This window comes from Vigna unguiculata, chromosome 6, assembly GCF_004118075.2.
Source record: "Vigna unguiculata cultivar IT97K-499-35 chromosome 6, ASM411807v1, whole genome shotgun sequence".
In the NCBI taxonomy this organism is placed as follows: Eukaryota; Viridiplantae; Streptophyta; class Magnoliopsida; order Fabales; family Fabaceae; genus Vigna; species Vigna unguiculata.
The window spans coordinates 5,097,736-5,120,449 of NC_040284.1; the positions used below are offsets into that span (position 1 = coordinate 5,097,736).

At 38.5% G+C, this 22,714-nt stretch overlaps 1 pseudogene; it reads right to left on the minus strand.

Annotated features, from left to right (window-relative positions):
• Nucleotides 1–2,030: 2,030 nt before the first annotated feature.
• On the minus strand, nucleotides 2,031–9,853 carry LOC114187914 (annotated as a pseudogene).
• Between the last annotated feature and the right edge of the window lie 12,861 nt (nucleotides 9,854–22,714).

Here is a 22,714-nt window from a genome sequence, read left to right on the forward strand (position 1 = left end):
GGAGAGGTTCCATTAGCAGAATTTGAGTGCGAACATTATTATAGGCATCATTTAATCCCTTTAGGAAGCAAATGACATACTCAATCTCTCTGTATTTTACAGAATTTCTGGATAAATCACAACTGCACTGAACATCATAGATGCAATGTGGCATGGGTCTTAAAGACTCAAATTCTTCCCAAAGAATCTTTAAGTCTGTGAAAAACTGGGATATATTTCTATCACCTTGGCGAATGGAGTGGATCTCTTGAAGAAGGTATGAAATCTTGAAATAACCCCCCTTAGAAAATCTCTCTTTTAATTCTTCCCAAAGATCTCTGGCATTCTCCACGTAGACCACACTTTCAGCTATTTGTGGGAACAAGGTCTTTGTAATCCAAGATAGAACCATTATCTTTGATCTTTCCCATGCATCATATAGGGGATCATCCTTTTTGGGTGCTTTGATACTGTCATCTATGAATTTAATCTTGTTTTTAGAAACAAGACCACGTTTCAGATTCTTACTCTATGAGGCATAATTGGTCTCATTGAGACTCTGGGTGACAAGAACAAGGCCATGATTCTCTCCTGGATGAAGGTAATAAGGACTGTAGGGGTTGAGGATCTAATTTGCTATTATTTTCTGTGCAAATTCTTCCTTTTTGTTGTTGTCTTGCATTTTACAAGAACTTTTGCAAGAATGTACCAAGAACTGAGAAAGAAGGAGGAGGAAGCAACGGAAGCAGGCATGTTACGAACCTGCTCTGATGCCATAATGGTTTTGGTAGAGGGGTGTGTGAAACCCTAAGCTTCTGGTTTCTCCCATGGCAGCAGCTCAAGGATGGTGAACAGAGGGGAGCAATTGGTTGCTCTGTGAGAGGAGAAGAAAGCACACAAGAGAAGAAGCAGATAACAGGTATGAAAAATCATGAACTATGCTTGATATTGGAAAAACCTTACACACGAGAAAGCACAAACCTATCTTAAATAGGTTATGTGATAAGTTTACAGAGGTAACCCTAAGTAGTTACCTTATTAATAAACCCTAACCACCTACAAAGCTAACAGTTGTATCGAAAGTAGACCAAATATTTGATGCTTTGTTGAAAAATAAACAAATAAAATTGAGTGATGATTATAGACTACCTTCTATAGAATGAGGAAAGTGAAAGAAGTATTGCAAATTTCATAATGTTTATGGTCTTATCACTAATAATTGTGTGCATTCCAAGAATATTGTCCAAGATGCCATCAAGAATTCAAGCAATGCAATAATAAAGACTGCATTAAGAAAAGTGTTCATTGACATAATCGAAGACGGACAATGTTGGATCGAAAGGGAGATTAGCTTGTGATAATTGTTGCAAAACATGGGTTGAGTAGACACAACAAATACAACGTGGGTATTTGAGACAATTATTATTAGTATGTTATTTTATTTTATTGTGGTGTAATCGATAAGAAAAAAAAAAGAGAAAATAAACATAGGTTATTTAAAAGTAAAGTAAGGATGACAAATTATGGTTACAATTCAAACATTCTGAGAACACGACAAACAAGAGAAACGACAAATCCAGTGATCAATATTGTAACTTGGGTTACCACTTTTATAATTTTTTTGTATCAATTTTTATTTTATCTTTGTAATTTAGTTTATTGCAATTTACATTTTGTTGCAATTTACATTTTTAGTTTATCACTACAATCCATTTCATCTTCTTTACTTTCCTTTTATATTTTTTCACTTCTCACACGTCATTCTATCTTTATATACAAAATACAAAAAATTGATTATCGGAAAGAAACAAACAAGTTTATGATTCAAAATCATATCAAAAGAGATTAAAGTGAATTAAATATATTTGTGATATTGGTTCATATTTAAGTAATTTGCATATTAATTTTGTCATAATGGAATCATAAAACCAACAGACTCTAAGTTAGATTAAAAAACAAAGAATGTCAAGTTGATTTACTTCATCAAAAACATATTGGACAAGCGTGGTTAGAGCCCTTCAGAGTTGCTATTGACAAACAAGTCTCTTTGAATAAACACTCTTTGTATTCAGATTTGTTGTGTATTGAAATGAAGCACTACATGGTCCTTTTATAGGCCTTTGGACATGACCTTTCAACCACATTAATTAAATATAACCACTACCTAACTCCCAATTAATGAATTCTATTGCATGCTTAATCATAACTAGACCCACTCTTAAACTTTTGCAATCTCCTAGACAATTAATAAAGCAACTTCCAATTACCCACATTTAAGTTTACCCAACAAAATTCCCTCGTAAACTTAAATGTTCTTCTGGTCCTTCATTCCGAGTATCATCTTATTGTTCTCGAACAGAGAGGATGACAGCGGCTTTGTAAACATATCTGCAGCTTGTGCTCGACTTTCAACGTGCTCCAACTCTACATTTCCTTCTTTCACTTGTTCTCGAATGAAGTGAAATCGAACATCAATGTACTTGCTTCTCACATGATTGACCGGATTCTTTGTCAATTCAATGGCCGACTTGTTATCAACTCGGATCACAGTCCCCTTTTCTTGGTTCAATTCCAGTTTGCTTAGAAGGTTTCTAAGCCAAACTGCATGGCAGACACTCTAGGATGTTGCAACGTACTCTAGTTCACATGTTGTCAGTGTTACAATGGGTTGTTTCTTTGAAAGTTAGGTGAACGCCATGCTCCCCATGAAGAATAAATATCCAGACGTGCTTTTCCGGTCATAACATCTCCACACCAATCACTGTCTGAGTAGCCGACTAGTCGATAATCATCCGTCCTAGTATACATCAGACCAAGTGACACAGTTCCTCTCATATACTTTAGAATTCTCTTTAGGGCCTTCCAATGAGTATACCTCGGTTCCTCCATATATTGACTTGTTATTCCAATACTCAACATTAAATCTGGTCCAATATTTGTAAGATATCTAAGACTTCCAATCAGACTTCGGTATTTACTCGCATCAACTCAGTCTCCATCTGCATATTTAGAAAGTTTTATGCTCGGTTCCATAGGGGTGGAAACCGGGTTACAACTCGTCATCTTAAACTTCTTCAAGACCTCCTCAGCATACATTTCCTGCAACACAAAGATACCGTCCTTCCATTGAATGACTTCCAAACCAAGGAAATACTTCATAAGACCTAGGTCGGTCATCTCGAACTCTTTCTTCATTACTTCTTTAAATGCTTCAATTAGCTCGGCATTATTCCCCGTGAAAATAAGGTCATCAACATAGAGGGCAATGAATATCACATCTTCTCCTTTCTTCTTTATGTAAAGAACATGTTCATAAGGGCACTGCTCATACCATTCTTCTTGAAGTGTTGATTCTTTCATTCCATCCTCGTGGAGCTTGCTTCAGGCCATAAAGTGCCTTCTTCAATCTCAGCACTTTCTTCTCTACGCCTCTTCGCATGTATCCAAGTGGTTGTTCAACATATACTTCCTCCTCCAAGACTCCATTCAGAAATGTTGACTTCACATTCATCTGCAAGATTGTCCATCTGTGTTGAGCTTCTAAGGAAATCAACAACCTGATTGTTTCCATCCTCGTCACTGGAGTGAATACTTCGTCATAGTCTATTCCTTCCTTTTGCTTGTACCCTTTCACTATGAGCCGAGCTTTATATCGCTCGACTTCACCATCAGCATTTGTTTTCTTCTTGTACACCCACTTTACGCATATAGGCCAAGCTCCTTTGCGCAAATCGGTTAGCTCCTACGTGTTGTTGCGCTCAATTGCTCTGATCTCCTCATTCATCGCCTTTTACCACTTCTCCTCCTACACAGCCTCTTCAAAGCTCAAGTCTTCTAAATCTGCCAAGAAACATACAACATGTACTTCGTCAGTCGAGTTGTATATGTCTTGCAAGCTTCGCGCTCTAGGATGTAGAGGTTCATCTTCTTCATTAGAAGTCTCATGATCTCTCACAACTGGTGGTGTATCTATTTCCAAGCTTCTAGACTCCTTCTCTGAGTTGTTCCACTTCCACTCACTCTCTTCATCAACTTGAACATCTCGGCACATAATCATCTTCTTTGTTATTGGGTTGAACAACCTATACGCCTTGGTTTTTTCATCGTATCCAATAAACACGTACTTCTTGCTTCGATCTTCAAGTTTGGTCCTTTGTTGAGCTGGAACATGACCATAAGCAATGTTGCCGAACACTTTGAGGTGAGACACACTCGGCTTTCTCCACTCCAAACTTCGTGCGGTGTCTTCTCGTTCAGTTTAGCATGTGGACATCTATTTTGCATATAGATGGCACATTGCACTGCTTCCGCCCAGAACTCCTTAGGCACGTTCTTGCTTTTCAACATAGTTCAAACCATGTCAAGAATGGTTCGATTTTTCCTCTCAGCTACTCCATTCTGTTGGGGTGAGTATGATGCTGTTAGAAATCTCCTTATTCCTTGCTCCTCACAATACTTCACGAGCTCGGATGAGATGAACTCGCCTCCTCGGTCAGACCTAACAGATTTGATAGGCATGTCGGTCTCCTTTTCAACCATTGCTTTGAACCTTTTAAACACTTGGAACACCTCAAATTTCTCCTTCAAAAAATACACCTATGTTTTTCTTGAAAAATAATCTATGAAAGAAATGAAATACCTTTTCCCACTGAAAGATTCAGGGGTAATTGGTCCACAAATGTTTATGTGAATTAATCTGAGTTGTTCCTTTGCCCAGTACTCGGCAGTCCTTGGAAATGAGGTCCTTATATGCTTCCCGAGCATGCACTCTTCAAAGAATTTCTTTTCAAACTCCACAGTTGGGAGTCCTCGCACCATCTCCTTTTTCACCAACTCGGCAAGTCCACCAAAATGCAAGTGGCCAAACCGGAAGTGCCACATCATAGCTTCATCCTTCACGTCATGTTTCAAGCACCTCTTTTGGACTATTTTCAAGTCCAGCTTGTACATCCTGTTCTTCTTCATCTCTACTCGGGTAATCAATCGATCTGACTTGTCTTTTAAGTATAGTACTCGGTCTTTCATTAGATTCGAGTAGCCTTTCTCCATCAGTTGGCCCATGCTCAATATGTTGCTCTTGAGATCGGGTACAAAGTACACGTCTTTAATTTCTCCAACTCGGTTGTTCTTCTGTAGGTACCAAATTGTATCCCGACCTTTTATTGCCACCTTTGATGCATCTCCAAATGATACGTGTCTAGCGTCAACTTTGGTGAGCTCCTTAAAAAGATTCTCGTCCCCACACATGTGGTTGCTTGCTCCTGTATCAAGGTACCAAACTGAGTTGTCAAAACAGCTCGGACTTAGCTCGACACCTGATCTCCTGGACATCATCAATATTCTTTCTTCCTCAGCATCCTCAGAAAGGAAGTTCGTTTCCTTCTTGCTTTCAGATCGACAATCCTTTGTGAAATGTCCAACCTTCCCACAATTGTAACATTTGACTCTTGAGTAGGGGTCTTTGGCAAAATAACCACATTTGAAGCACTCAACTCCTGAGTTGTTCGACTGACCTCCTCGGCCTCTACCTTCTCGACCTCCACCTTGTCCTCGGCCATGCCAATTTTGTTGGCCGACCTGTTCTTGACCTCTTTCATATCCTCCTCTGCCTCTACCACCTCGGCCTCGAGTGTTCTGAGTATAAGGAACCTTCTTCTCCCTAATGGTTGCCTTTGCTTGGAGTGCTTGATCAAGGGACTCCTTCTTCTTCCTTCTTCGCTGCTATGCGCTTCAAGCGACCCAGCAAGCTCTTCCACCGAGAGCGTTGTTAAGTCCTTGGATTCCTCTATTGCGCAAACTATATTCTCGATGTGGTCAGTTAACCACCTCAAGATTTTTTCCACCACTCAACAAGCGGGTAGCGTCTCTCCATTTCTACCGAGCTGATTCACTACGGTCTCAACTCAAGAGACGTATTCGGCAACCCCTTCATCTTTCTTCATCCTCATCCTTTCAAGCTCGCCTACGAGAGTTTGACGCCGAACTTGCTTCACACGGTTATCCCCTTTGTATGCCTTCTCCAGAATATCCCACGCTTCTTTTGAAGACATAGCATTTGCTATCTTCTCAAAGCCGGACTCATCAACAACTTGGTACAACACATACAGAGTTGTTTTGTCCTTTGCTCGTGTTGCTTTTAACGTAGCAAGTTGGGCTATCGTCATTTCTCCAATGTCCTTTGGTTCTTGGTGCCCATTTTCGACCACCTCCCATACTTCTTGGGAACCAAGGAGAGCCTTCAGCTGTAGGCTCCAGTTATCATAGCTGACGCTTTTTGATAACTTCGGCAGGGACATGCTGTTAGCTAAACTGGCCATCTCGATCAAACTCTCTAACTCACTCAAACACTTAGGCTCTCAAGCTCAGATACCAATTTATTGACAAACAAGTCTCTCTGGATAAACACTCTTTGTATTCAGATTTGTTGTGTATTGAAATGAAGCACTACATGGTCCTTTTATAGGCCTTTGGACATGACCCTTCAACTACATTCATTAAATATAACCACTACCTAACTCACAATTAATGAACTCTATTGCATGCTTAATCATAACTAGACCCACTCTCAAACTTTTGCAATCTCCTAGACAATTAATATAGCAACTTCCAACTACCCACATTTAAGTTTACCCAATAGTTGCAACCTAAGGAAAAAACATATTAAGCCTTCTAACTACCCACATTTAAGTTTACCCAACAATTGCATACATATCTTCTAAAACAATCCCCACCAGTAAAAAACCAAATTGAAAATCTAAATCAGCACTTCGGCCTTTTGGACAACCTCATTTGTCACCCTTGGGGAGGACTTCCTTGAAGCCAAGGCTACAGCATTAGCAGAAAAGTAAACCTGCAAAAAGATAGGCCATAAAAGAACAAAATCATATAAGTTTGTATCAAAAAAATTCCAATTCAATGGGTATGATGTACCTCATCCTTCTGTCCAGACAATGCCTTGGCCAAGGCATTTACTTCAACAACCTTTTGTGCCGCAAATGCAAGCCAAGATTTAATCTCTTGGTCCAACTTGGTCTCATTCACAAGATCAACTGAAGTGTGAAGAGAACAGGATGTAGAAACCACAACCTTGTCTGTAGAAGTAAAAGGTGGTTCAGATTTAATTTCTGGTATGCTGAATATATGTCAATAACAATGTTAATTGACAACAAGTACCAATCCCAACAATGTCCCCAAGTGCCTGCAAGGTGTTCAAAGAAGATGCAAGATTATTGGCCCAAATATTTCTTCCATCAACAACACCAGCAAAAAGAAATTTTCCAGATGGAAATCCCTGCTTGATCAAATCAAGGGTCTTTGTTCCACGAACAATGTCAAACCCATATGCAGTAACAACCTTCAAAGAGGTGAGAGTTTTGTATGCTTCAACAGGCACGTCAGCAAAATATGTCTCAATCAGAACATTCAAACCAGATAAACTTGATTCTAGCTCTGCATAGGCATGATTAAATGCTTGTAACCGGTGGGCATCAAGATCCTTCACAAGGGTAGGTTCATCAAACTGGACCCAAGAAGCACCGGCTGCCTTCAGTTCAACCACAACCTCCATAAAATATTTAACGAAGTATGATTGAAGCAACATTAATATACAATTCCAGCACGTATCACCACTTTAAGACCATACCTGTAGACAGGAAGGATCTTGTCAATTAGGGAAAGAAGGGAAAACGATTTATCAACACCCTTTGCTGGTTTTGACAGCTACAACTAGGATACAGGTCCCACAAGCACAGGTACAGTATTAATTCCCAGCTACATATTAGAAAGACAAAGGTTATAAGCATCAGTGGATGAAATTAACAATTCAAAATAATTTATTTCACCCTTTGGCCACTAACATTCTTTGCATATTAGAGACCTTTGTAATATGTCAATAGTTAAGGTGGTAAAAATTCTTCTAAGCCAAGAGTCCACAGAATTTTATTATGAACTTTTCAGATCAATCTAGGATAGTTGTGCTAAATCTATCTTAGAACTTACAACTTTGGCCTCTTTGTATTCAACCACAGCCTTGTGTGATGAGTATGAGAATTTAACATCTGGACCCAATTCAGGAACAATGTAATGACTGTACCATAAGGGATCATAAGTTTGTTAGAACTAAACAAATATCAAAACAATTGCCATATTAAATTTTGCATTAATAGATTTAAATCAACTACAGTGTCAAGTGTGCACGTATGTGTGTGCTCCTGCAGTCACTCAAAGTCCCCAACAAAATCTCCATCATACACTAACTTACACCTTTCATGTTAATCGTATTTAATCAAACTATATGTAAAACTCAAAAATTTAGAGAGGGGGTGATTTTACTTACTAGTTGGTGTCAAACCACTTGGTCATTGCCATAGCTGGTACGGATGCATTCCCTCTTGCCATTGAGAAGTAAACATCAAACTCAATCTCCCCGCCATTCCAATTATATCTAGCAGGAACTGCCCCGAGCATGGCTGTTGTGTCCAGCACTTGATCATAGTATGAGAAGGTGTTGCTTGGAATATACTTTGTACCAGCTTCGGCCATCTGCTTCCAGATAGCTGACCTAAGGTCTGCAGCAACCTGCTGCAGCTCCTCAACATTACTGTTTCCATCCCAAAAGGATTCTAATGCAAATTTAAGCTCTCTCTTGGGTCCCATGCGTGGATAACCAACAATATGAGATGCCATTGCTCTGTCATTGCAATATTCAAATCCACAATTTCAATATACAGTTAAAAACGAAGAGGAATGCTAGAATGTATAGCATGTGGTTTTCCATGTTAGGTTTCACTGATTATGGCTAGAATACAAATAGATATGAGACTACTATAATTCACATTACACCTCTACTACAACATCTAGACATGGAATTTGAATTTGGAAAACCATTCATCATATTGTTTATTTACTTCCCCCATAAACGTGAATGAACTAACTGGAAACTAATCCACCACCATAATCATGATATGAGAATTTTCATGGCTTAAATTGTAACATATAAATCCAATATTTCGTCTTTATGCACAAATATGAATATATTCATAGGTGTTCTTTCTAACATTAATAAGTAATAAATATCGGAATGTCCATCATAAAATATAAGTATTTACCAGTCATTTGAGCCATTGTCCTTAAATCTTATGAAATATAAATACATACTGCACTTAAATCTTTCTATTGTCTTCAATTCAAGTTCTATAACCTGAGTTCTATAACCTGACAGAATCTCACTTATGCTCCCTCCTACTATTCAGAAGAGTTCTTAAATTTAAATTCAATTCCAAGAGTAAAAACATATACAAAGCAACAAAACAGTCACCACACATCTGCATTTTAGAATATAAAGACATCTAACATTATTTAACTGATCAAAACAACCATAGTTCTCAACAAACAAAAAATCAAACACACGGTGAATAACCATTGATTTGGGCTTGCTAATCATCTTATTCTATTAGGAAGGAGATACAGACCAATCAACCAAAAGGGTTCGGTGAACACAGTGATTACAAAAAGAAATACCAACTTCAGCCGACTACAAATTACAAGGTTCACAAAATCAGGCTTAGTAGCAACTCATAACCCACAAAATAAAATAGTTGGACCGCTAAGCATGAGAAGGGAGGGCATTAAGTTGCTCATGTGAACATCAACTTCAAACCCCAGAGAGCATCGAAATCAAATTTTGAAAGCAAAGAAATAGGAAAACCACAGAGGGGATAGGCAGGCTCAAAATCAGAGTATAAGCCAAAAGAAGAGGACGAGTAAGAGAGTGTGCAGAGTAAACGATGCAACACACTGATCAGAGAGTTTGTACATTTATACTATTCACTTCACAGTCCAAGCTATTTCTCTCTCTCGCTCTGTATTTTTATGTTCCGCTTCCTTCTTACTTCTCTCGGTACTGCTACAAGTAATAATCTAGCTATTTCCCAAAACATTTTTTATTTTATTTCTTTTATTATCACTAATATTTTAATTTAATTCTTCCCGTTGTCTTATTTTCTAACTTTTACCATTTTATTAAACAAACATAAATCAAAATAAGATTTAAGTAATAAATTTGTATATAAAGTTACGACTTTTTTAAACATAATATTAATACAAATAATATCAGGCTGACATTAATATATATATATATATATATATATATATATATATATATATATATATATATATAAAGTTATGACTTTGCAATGAAGTACTTAAACAGAATACACTATCAATATATTTGGTAACAATTAAATTAAAATTTAAAAATATTCAGAAATGGAATTTATTAGTTTTAAAGAAATAAAATTGTGGGTTTTTAAGAAATAAAAACACTTTAATGATTCATTGGGCTAAGGAAAAGCAACGAGAAATAAATGCAACTCATTTGATATAATATTTGTTTATATTAATATATTTAGTGTAAAACCATAATAATAATAATAATAATAATAATAATAATAATTATTATTATTATTATTATTATTAATATTCCTGCAAAAATAATAGTAAGGTATTAGGGAACATAAATTATATCTTACCCAATCTTCGACTTCCTAGGATGGATACTCTTCGATCCTGCTGGGCATGCCTTCATGTCTTATTGCCGACTAAACATTTTGGAGGTTACTTATAGAAAAGGACTTTGACGATCAAGTCAGTGAGAACTCTTAAAAGTCAAATCACAGTTTTAGAATTAGTGAATTGTGTCTACCTAGTTACATCCCAATAATTGGGGATACCTACAGGCATTCAGGGTGTTGTGCCACTCACTATATCTTCATCCTTCTCCCAAGTGCTTTTTGTATTTTTAGGATACTCAGCCAGAAAGTCCTATTACCTGGTTGTCCTTGGTAAGCCGGCCAGGTATAAGCATGTTGGATGTTTTTTCTTAGTCTTTCAAGCATTTCAAGGACGGTTTTTTCAAAGTCTTCGTGAAGGAGTCGGGTCATTCGCTTTTTTATAATGAGTATGGGGTACCAAGTTCCCATTCAGCTGGTGGGATAACCCTCGACGATATAAGGGGATGAAAAAGGGGGAGTTATCGGCGAATGACATAGAAGTAGTAGAGGTTCTAGGGAGGTTTAACAATAAGTTGCCCACTAAAGACTTAGTTAGAATTTATTTATCGGTGCATCCCCTTGTTGATTTGGAAGGTATCATTTTTCTTGTGTTTCGTTTAATGTAAGAGAGATTACCACGTGTGTTTGCATTATAGGTCACATGGCTCAGTTAGGGAAAAAGAACTTGAGTCTCTTTAGGACTTTGTGAAAGGAGCAGGCCAAGAAGTCCAAGCATGGGGGAAATACTGAAGTTCCCAACATGCAAGAAGCACTGGTGGAGGTTCGAGTTCATGGCGGCCTGAAAAGAAAGTCGCCAAGCCTTGTTCATAAGGGGATTGGGAAGGATATGAAGAGGGTTAGGGCCGAATTGTTTGGTTCTAGGTCAACATCAGGGATTAGAAAACCTGAGGCATGCTTGATAAAGCTACTAGATACATTAGTCCATCATTACATCGATATCGATCTACCATAAACGGTGATTTCTTCTATGGACAACATGGAACCCAATGCAATGATAAAGGCCACGCTGGAAGTTAATAGCAAGGCTTTGATTATGGGTTGTAGGGTTGGCACCCTTCTACAGAGGGAGATAAAAGAAAGAGGCAAAGCCAAGGTGGAGGAAGTCCAAGAAGAGCTGAAGACTCAGGCCACTAAGCATGAAGAAGAGAAGACGGCTTCGGAAAAAGGAGCGGGAGGAGTGGGCGACTGAGAGGAAGCGCGTTGGCTCATGGAAAGTTAGGTGTTTAGATTCTGAGAAAAAGATGAATGAAAAAATTAAAGACCTCGAGAAAGATAATGAATAATTGATGGAGAAATATGTTGACATCGAGAGTGAGTTTGAAGATTTAAAGAATCATATAATTCAAGAACATATTGATGGTTTCAACAAAGGTCTAAGACAGGCGACCTTCTTGTGGTGGATGTTGCGGATTCAAAGTACGATGTTAACAAGGATGTCGTCGATGGCCGCCTGGTGGATGAGGACAACCTAAGCGTTAAACAAGTTAAGGAAATGCCAGCAACTTGTGATAGGGATCTCATGGTGGAGGAAGACGTTACAATGTAAGTGGAAACTGACCAAAATACTAACTAATTTTACTTTGATCATATTCTGGCTTTTGAGCCTAAGTTTGTAATAATTTGCACTCTGGTTACTTCGCGAACATAACTGCCTGTTTTGCCTTATTATTTTGGAATATATCAGTTGCTTATATGCTTTCGTGTGTATGTTGCTTCTAAGCTATCATATACTTTTGATTATCGTTATTTTCACCTATTTTTATTCCGCATTGGCTAAAATTTGACTATGATATTTCAGTTGTTGGCACAAGCAAGCTTGAAGCAAAGAATTGATAAAGCCATGTGCATGAAGATCATAGGTGTTTGATGAAGATTGATGAAGATTCACTTGAAGATTAAGTTTTAGTGTGTTAAATATGAAAATAACATGTTAAATGTAATGTCTTAGTGTTATACATTGTTGATAGGCTATATGACATAAGTTAGATGTCTTGTGTGCCTTAGTGTGTCTCTTTTAATATGTTAAAATGAGTTTCTGGTATGAATGCATTCAGTCAGTTGAATTATTTTTCAATCGACTGAAGTCAAGTGAAATCAGCTGACTGTACGGAAAATTTAATCGACTATTTTCACTTAAACCAGACTATATAAGCTATGTTTTCGCAAGCAGAGGTGCGAATCTGAGCTTTTGTGCACTAAACTTTGTCATTCATCTCTAGAAAGCTCTTTCTCTGCAATACACAGCTACAACTCGTGTTTTGAAGATCTTGGTTGATCTTGTTTGATCTTGGAGGCATTTTGGCTTGTGAGTAACTTGAAGAACACATGTATGGTTTGCTAGGGACAACCACCATCAGGTTTGGATGTTCTTGTGCCTCTGGTTGGTTTGCCTGATGTGATTTCAAGTCTATAAGTATGATTCTTGTAGGGTGTGTGTCTAAATTTTTGTATGAGTCAAAAATCTTGTGAGTTTTGTTGTTCAAAAGTGTAATCTTGGTGTGTGATTTGTAAAACTTTTGAATATAGTGGAAACCAGGCTTAGGTTGTCCTGGTAAACTGGATGTAGCTCTGTGATTGAGTGAACCAGTATAAAAACAATTGTGCATTTCTCTTTCCCTCATCTCACTCTCTTTGAAACTCTTTAAAAACTCAAGAAAACCAAGCAATTTGATCTTTGGTTTGCTTTAATGCGTTCTAGTGTAATTTGAGGCTGTATACTTGTTAAAAATAGTGATTGGAACAAGTCTTGTATGTAAAAGATTATTGTTTGAGTTCAATTCGCGAATTCTGCATTCTGCATAAATCTCCAGTATTTTAGTTGTCTGAATTGTCTTTTTAATCGACTGTTTTATAGCTTCAAGAACAATTTAGTCTGTTGTTATATATTTTAATCGACTGAAAGTGTGCTGGTCTGCTGCATTTACATCCAAACTTTCCAATCCATTAGATTCAATTGAAAAGAGGTATGCTCGTGACCATTTACTTATGCTCGTTCTGGCCAGTTATGCAAAATATTGTCTGAGGTATATTACTAAAGTAAATAAGCAATTGCGAGAATGTGCTGTGATTAGGTCCTAAGCCAAGTAATTAGTTAAGAAATTAAGCACGGTGCGTGTGTTCGACCAGAGTCGTCTACTTTAGTAGGCAGGAGGGAACTTAAAGTTTTATTGGCGAAAAAAGTCTTCGATTAGGACCACTTATTTTAGTAAGCGGTAGGGAACTAAAATAGGTGCTCGACCAGGACTGCTTACTTTAGTAAGCGGCATGGAACTAGAAAATATTTGGTTTTAAAATGTGCTCGACTAGGGTCGCCTACTTTAGTAGGCGATAAGGAACTAAAAGAATACAAGACAAGTTTTCAAAGAACCCTTATTGTATTGATCGTTTTGGGTACCTTGTTAAAAACTCCTTGGCCAAAACCCTCCTTAGGGAAAAATGTCGCGTGAGGAAAAAGAGTACACCTAGGGTTACAAATTGTTCAACTCTTTACAATCTAGCCAGGACTTTTAGCTAAAATAAAACTTGAGGTGAGATACATTCCATGTGTTAGGTATCAGATCTCCTGATAGTTGTTCCAACCTGTAGGCGCCTCCACCTATATCTTCGCGTACTTTGTATGGACCATCCCAGTTGGTTGAAAACTTCCCGTCCTTTTTTCTTGCGCTACTAGCCAATCTCACACCAAGTCTCCCTTCACGAATGATTGTGGTTGGAGTTTGGAGTTGTATTTTCTCGCGGTTCTTTGTTTGGCCGCCATGTTTCTGATCTGTGTCTTTTCTCGTAGTTCTGTCTCCAAGTCAAGGTTTGTGCATAAACTTTGCTGATTTGTTTTGTTGTCATATATATGCCTTCTTAAAGAAGGTTCCTTGATTTCGACTAAGATCATGACTTCTTGATAACGCTGTCGTTGACGCGATCAAATTAATACTACTTATCTATAACAACTTCAGTATTATTAAGATAGTAGTCAACATAATAGAAAGGGTAAAGTAACCCAAAGTCGTCTCCCAACGAACACGGAATTGATTTTTAGCAAATTAGTTTTTATAAAACTATACAAATGAGTTAGTCAAATAAATAAAAAATATAGGGGATTAAGATAAACAAAGATAGAAATAAAATTTAAAAGATAAAAAGAAATAAAAACAATAGTAAAGAAAATAGATTGATTCCATTGCTTTTTCAAAATAGATTCATCATCGGTTATCTAAAGATTATTACTCAATTAATTATTGTTGTAGATTTGCAAACTAATCAATGTAAAGTCTCAATTAATTTGTTGGCGTTCTCACTTTTAACCAAAGTACAGTCTCAATTAAAAGTGAGAACTTTTAGATTATCCATAGTAAATTCAACCAAAGTACAGTCTCAATCAAATTTCACTATGCCTAATCATGTCTATTCTTTTATCTCCTCACCAAATAAAAAGCTTAATTAATCAAAGTAAAGTCTCAATTATTGGTAAAAACTCATTTAATCACATGAAAGTTTCTAAATAAAATCAAAGTAAAGTCTCAATTCAATTTAAAAACCCTTGGACTCATATGACCAACATGCATATAGATTTAAAATCATTACTTTTTACGTGATTTAAAGATAAAAGACATAGATGAATGAAAACCTCAACAATAATAAAAAGAACAAAGAAATTAATTGATCTAACCTCAGAATCCAATTAAGAAATTACAATGAAATCAACCCAAGAAGTTTAGAACTCCATGAATGTAAAATAAAAATAGAAGAATGGAGAGAGAGAAAGGAAACGAAATTAGGCCCCCCTAATGGTTTCAAAACTCCGAAGTCCCGAGCTTGTCTTTCTGCTTCTCCCTTGATCTCTTTATATAGGATTTGGACTGGGCTTTTCGGTTGCTAAAACCTCTCAAATATCTTTTAAAATAAAGATAAAGATAAATATTCAAAGATATTTGGAGAGATCTAAACTATTTGACAAATATAGTTTGGTTAATAATTTATGATATAATTAAATAAATAAATTATTTAAAGATATCTAATAAATTATTAACAAATAATATTTGCATTAATTTTCTCAATAAGTCAATTTTAATCCTGTAGTCCAAATTTGTAGAGACATCCAAAAATATCAATATTTGCAATTAAACCCTTTTTGTTTGACCAGTCTTTGACCATATTTGAATATTTGACCAGAGTTGACTGTTTGATCAGGTTTGACCAATTTGACTGTGCAATAGCAAACTGACACATGGCAACTCCTTCTCTCACCAGAATTAGGGTTTCACTCTCACACTCTTCTCCAACAAAGCTGCTACGTGATGATGGCTGCGACTGCCGTTTTCCGGCGACGAAGGCGCGGTGGTGGAAGCGCAGATCTGTGTTGAAGAATGCAGTGCAGATGTGGTGCTGGTCCAGGTGCGTGAAGCTTCCATGGTTTGTGCGCGTCTCCTCTCCTATGGCTCACGGTGGCTCGGATTCAACGCTACAGTGGTTCGTGTGGAGATAGAGAAGCATGGTGGTGATGGTTCTGGCTTACGGTGTGCGAGAGGTTCTGGTGCTGTTGCGGTGCTGCAGGCGTGGTGGTGATAGTTGTGCGCTTGTTGTTGTACGCGTTGCTGCAGCTCCGTTGTTAATGGTGGTGGTGGCAACGTGAAGAGGATGGTTGTTGTGGAGGTGGTCCAAGGTTGAGCTGCTGGTGCGTGAAGCTCACGGTGGTGGAACTGCGCGATGGTGTAGAATGTTTCAATGGATGCATATTCGAATCAGGCTCGCAGGTGCGGTGGTGTTGCGGTGGCTCTTCAGCGACGGCGAGGTGCAAGGATTCACGGTGATGCAGTCTGGTTCGTGGCCAGCATGGTGTTGCTCGTGGTGGATGGTGGTGGCGGAGCAATGGCTGCCAGCTTCAATGGATGACGGTGGTAGCCATGCTGCAAGAGGAGAAATTAGGGTTTCTCATGGGAGAGATGGAAGATGATGACGTGGCACCATTTGATTGGCCGAATTTTGAGTTGTTGGATCATGACACATGTCAATATGTGGTTGGACAGATTTGAAAGTTAGGGATTGCCACATGGTATGATCTGAGTGAGTTGGGTTTAAGTAGTAGGAGGGGTGTAAATAGACATATTATAGGGTGCAAAATATGTTTTTGGTGAGATCCATTTAGAAAGAGGGAAGTGTATAAGTAAAAACTGGGGTGCATAAGTGATTTTTCCAGAACTTGCTAATTTCAACCTTATTAAAAGGTGTTTTGTAATTTCAATCAATTTATTTTCCCACCTTTAAATAAGCTTAATCTTAACTTCAGTTGCATCAACAAATGTTAAAATATCCAAAAATAATTTATGCAGCTAAAAATAACTTTTTAAGACATTTTTATCATACAAGCTCAAACAACCTAATTATTAGAATTATCAATTAAGTCACTCTTTAACCACATAAGTTCAATTAAATACCCAAAATTAAATACTGAATGAGGGCAAAAATACGCACTCATCACTTCTGTTCCGTATACCAAACTAAAAGGGGATTCGTTGGTGGCAGATTGCAGAGTGCATCTATATGCCCACAACACCTCAAATAATTCTTTTGGCCACTTCCGTTTTTCTCCATCTAGCCTTTTTCGTAATTCGACCAGTATTACCTTGTTGGCGAGCTCTGCTTGTCCATTGGTTTGCGGATTTTCCACTAAACTAGTAATATGCTTGATTCCTAGGCTAGTATATAACTTTGCTAATTCCTTGTTTATGAATTGTCGTCCATTATCGATTATGATTGTGTGTGGCACTCCGTATCGACATATTATGTTTTTCCAAATGAAATTTTGAATTTATTGCACCGTGATGGTGGCCAGTGGCTGGGCCTCGATCCATTTTGTAAAATAGTCAATCCCTATAATTAGGAATTTGACTTGCCCTTTCCCAAGAGGGAACAACCCTAAGGTATTCATCCCCCACTTTGCAAATGGTCATGAGGAGAGTATGGAATGCAGTTCCTCCTATTTTGGTGAATAAGATTGTCGTGCTTTTGGCACGACAAACATTTCTTGACAAAGGTATGACAATTTGCCTCCATGGTTGGCCAAAAGTATTCGCCCATTAAGATTCTTGCCGCCATGGTCTGTGATCTAGAATGATAGTCGCATATTCCTTCATGAATCTCTTTTATAACATATTGTGTTTATTCCTTTGTGACACACTTTAGCAAAGGCTGACCATACCCGCGTTTGTATAGGTCATCTCCAATTAGCGTGTAACGCGCTATTTTTGACATCCATCTTTTGTCCATATTATTGGGGGGGGGGTTGTCGGTTTTCAGATAGTATATGTGTGGTGACATCCAATTGTCATTGTTGGTGTGTAAGTTTAGATAGGTATTAGCTATTGAGGGTGCCATTAGTGTTTGATGCAGTAAAGACTTGTATTTCTCCTTTTTTCTAGTACTTGCTAGTTTTGATAAAGTTTTTACCCGCATGTTGTCCCCTCTAGGTATGTGTTGTATGGTGATCTCATCAAAGCTGGAGTTCATGACGTCTCGAACCAAGTGATAGTACTGAAGGAGCATTGGGTTCTTTATTTGGTATTCATCATTGAGATGTCCCATAGTGAGTTTGGAGTCAATTTTGCATGCTAGTCGACGAACTTCTACTTTTCGTGTTGGCAATAGTCCAACTAGGATAGTTTCGTATTCGGCCTGCTTGTTAGACGTCTTGAAAGTGAAACACATGGATTTTTCAATGAGGATCTGGTTTAGGTCTTCTAGCTGCGTCGGCTCCCTTTTAGTTAGAGGATCCGTTAACATACAAGATCCATAGGTCCTCATCTGGTGCGTGTTATAGGTCGTTAACAAAATCGAACAAGCATTGATCTTTGATGGATTTGTGTGGTTCATAACATATATGAAACTTTGAGAGTTCTATGGACCAGGACGACATTCATCCTGCTAGATCACGCTTTTGAGGGATCTATTGTATTGGGTAGTTAGTTTTGATGATGAACAGATGGTTTTGGAAGTAGGGTCCGAGTCTTCTTACATCGTTAACTAAGGATAGGGTTAGCTTTTCCACCATCTGATATCTGTTTTTGGGGTCTTGCAAACTTCTGCTAACAAAGTATATCGGTTATTGGGTTCCTTCGAATTATTGCACCAACGTGGCACTAACCATTATTGCAGTGATGTATACCAGTAGTGTGAGGTTAGGATCGGGCTTTCGGAGGATAGGGGGACACTAGAATTTTCTTCAAATCTTGAAACATTCGCTCACATTCCTCCCCCCATGAGAACTTGGTGGATTTTCGTAGGAGATTGATGATGAGGCATGTCTTATCTGCCAACTTGGGCATGAATCTTGATATAGCCACAAGTTGGCCTATTAGCCGTTGTACATCCTTAATAATCGTCGAACTTTACATTTCAATTATGGCTCTACACTTTTCAGGGTTCGCTCCGCGATGTGTGAGCATGAACCCCAGGAACTTACCGCCATCTACCCTAAAGAAGCATTTTTCTGGATTCAGCCTTAGGTTGTGCTTTCGTAGCGCAACGAACACCTCGCCTAAGTCCTTAGAGTGTTGCGAACGTCTACATAGACTTTAACACATTTACCCATTAGGTGGCTGAAGACTTTATCCATCAACCTTTGGTATGTTGCCCCTTCGTTTTTTAGGCCAAAGGGCATTACTCTAAAAGTAATTTGCATCTTTTATGATGAACGCGATTTTGATCATGTCTGATAGGGCCATCGATATTTGATTGTACCCTGAGTAGATGTATAGGAAACTTAGTACCTAGTTCCCTACTACGCCGTCCACTAAGCGATCAACGATGGGTAACGGGTATGCGTCTTTGGGGTAGGCTTTATTGAGATTAGTATAGTCTATGCACATTCGCCATCTGCCACTAGGCTTCTTTACAAGGACAACATTAGCAAGCCATGTCGTGTAATAGACCTCACCAATGAATCTGGCCTCGAGGAGCTTCGCTACTTCTGCCTTAGCTGTCAGTCGTCTTTCTTCTCCCAATTTTCTCTTCTTCTGGGAGACATACCGGGCTTCTTTAAAAACTGACAGACGGTGGACAACCACTAAAGGGTCAACTGGTAAATTTGTCGTAGACCAGGCGAAGAGGTCCGTGTTATCCTTTAGGGTTGATTCAATCATGATTTGGTCATTGTTGCTTAAGTCGAAACTGAGTTGTATGGTTCTCCCTGGTGCAAGCTCCAGACTTCTAGTTTCTCCAACTAATTGGATGCGCGAGTCACACCCTTTTCTTGGGTTGAGGTCTTCGCTTGTCAAAAAGATGCCTACTCTTGGCTCTCGCTCTATGTTATTGATAGTCAAGGCCGACTCTTTTGGCCGTAAACTTGAAATATAACTCTCCCGGGCAAGCTATTGATGACCATGGATGGTGATGATGTCACCAGACGAGGAGGGGAACTTCATGGCTAGCTGTGGCGATGATACTATTGTTCCCAAAGTGTTTAGGGATGGCTTTCATCTGACTTCCTTAACGGAACATTGTGTGCAAGTCTATTTAGCCGCGAGTGCACACCTTTTCTCCAAAGAATCCATATATAGGCTCGTCATGAGGGATCGTGACCTCAATTGGTAACGACATTTTTTTGTATGTTGTCCTGTAAAGGATGTCTACTAAGCTGCCCTGATCCACCAGTACTTTTTTAGCTATGAAGTTCTTAAGCTCTACAGTAATAACCATGGGGCTGTCTTGGTCTTGCTCGACGCCATGAAAGTCTGCGTCTGTGAACATGATAGGAGGAATTCGTCGTCGTCTATGTGTGCAAGTTACTGCGTTGATGGACTGAATGCTTCTAAGGTGCCTTTTTCTAGCAGATGTGGTTGCCTCGCCTCCTGCGAAGCCTCCCAATATGGTGTTTATAGTCCCACATAGTGGGGGTCGATCAACGGGGTTGATGTTAGTCTGTGCCGACGGATGTTCTCTACGTTCGTTCTACCTTTCTCTATGATCACGTTGGCAGTCTAAGTCTATGTTGCGGCTATTCACTTATCGAGAATTGCCTTGTCTTTCTCTTTTTACAAACTGTTTTAAATGGCCAGAGCGTATGAGCTATTCGATTTTGTCTTGCAGAGCGTTACACTCATTCGTTGTGTGGTCGTTATTGTGGTGGTATTTGCAATACTTGGTCATGTCCGCATTGGGCGGTTTAAGGGTTTTGTGAGATAGGAGAAAGAGGTCTGTCTGCAGGGCTTCATCTTTAGGCATAGAATCTATTTTAGGGAAAGTTTTTTCTGGTTTCTAGTTAGCGGGAATGTCAGTGCAAAACTTGGTTCATAATGTCTTAATCTCTTCAATGCGAATGTAATTTGTTGTGCGCAGTTGGAGCTTGTGCATGGTGGCGGGAGGTCAGAGGTAGACATTATCAGCAAATAGGTCGAGTTTAAGAGCTAGAGTCATGCATTGTAGGATTACGTCTTGCATGAGGTTTTAATGTGGAGGTCTGCCTTGCTAAAGAGGTCGATGAATGCCCTAAGTGCCTCGTCTCGTTCCTGTTTGACGCTGAGGAGGGACAAAGGGGTGGCTTGGTGGGGGCGGCTTTCGGCAAACTAGGTGGAGAAGAGATTGGATAGGGTGTCAAAGCAATCTATGGAATATAAAGGGAGGGATGTAAACCACTCGAGAGCTGGCCTTTTCTGGGTTGTGGGAAAAGCCTTGCACATGACGACATCTTCATTTGTGTATAAACTGACATTAGTGACATAGATCTTCACATGCTCATCAAGGTCTGTATCCCCACTATATCGCTCCAGCGTGAAGGCTTCACACTAGTTAGGAGGGGGTTTTAATGATGTCGTCAATAAAGGAGTGACGACGTTTGTAGGAGTTTGCCGCTATGGGGTACTTAGCGGCGGTTGGGAAATGAGCAAGGTGGTAATTGGGAGGGGCAAGTGTGGGATGGGTTGGGAGGGTGGATGTATGATGGGTTGTAGTGAAGGTATTGGGAGTTGGGTTGTACTCACTTTCTTCTTCAGTTGGCACATACATAGGGGTTTTGGATTCCACTTGGACCTCTTTTTCTTTGCCTGTCAACATGGCATCTATCTCTATCTTACTTCTAAGTTGTGAATTCTCCTGTCTTAATGCCTCCATCTCATCAGTGTTATGCTTCTTAAAGTTTGCAAATTCCTGCTACATCTTGGCCTACCCTTCCTGGATGGTAGACAAGTCTGGCTGGTTTGCCACAACCTCCTTAGGTCTTGCTTCAGGCTCCTTCGAGATGCCCATTGTGCTATGTGTTGAAACCATCCTCACAGGTTCTCGGATTGCTTCAGTAAGATACTAATTCGTGCCCCACGGTGAGCGCCAATTGTTTTTATAGGAACAATAATAATAATAATAATAATAATAATACATTTCTTTTAAAAACAACAAGCAGTTCCTTTTAGTTTCATTCACATACTCCTATATGTGAAACACAATCCTCTTTCCCATCTCAATCTTCGTTCTCCAATTTCTCACTCTCACTTCATATTCCTTGGATAAAAGGTAGGGGTTTCAATTGTCGCAGAGCCGAGTCTACCCGATCAATTTCTCCATTCAAGTAAGTCAAATATTTCAACCTCCTTCAATGTCCACTGCGTTTTTGTTTCGCATTGCAACCTTTCTTGGATTTTATTCGTTTTTAGGATTTTGGTTTAAATCTCTACTAATCAGCATTCCTTGCTTCGGTCCAATCACTCATACATTGTCTCTTAGTTGAATAAAAGTTTTCATAAGTCGCTAATGATTGTGCCTTTTAAGATTGGGAATTTCATTTTCTACCAAATTGGGAGATTTTGTTAATTGATAGTTTAATTCATGTATTGATAAGAAAAATTGAGTTTTCAAAATGTTAATTGTTACGGAAGGGATGCAATTGTTCAAAGATATTGTGGTTATCTATTTTATAAGAAATATGTATAAGTTAAAATACACATTTAGTCCATATTTTGGTTCAGTTTTGTCATTTCAGTCTTAATATTGTTGTGTTCAAGTAGGTCCCAATTTTCATCAATTTTGTTGAATTTGGTCATTTTTTGCTAACGTCGTTTAAATAATTAATGATAATAAAAGTTTATTGTCACGTGTCACTTTGTGATTTTTTTAATTTTTTGATTTTTTTTAAAATTTTTTATTTTTTAAAAAATGTCCACATGTCAATCCAATAGCGTGCCATG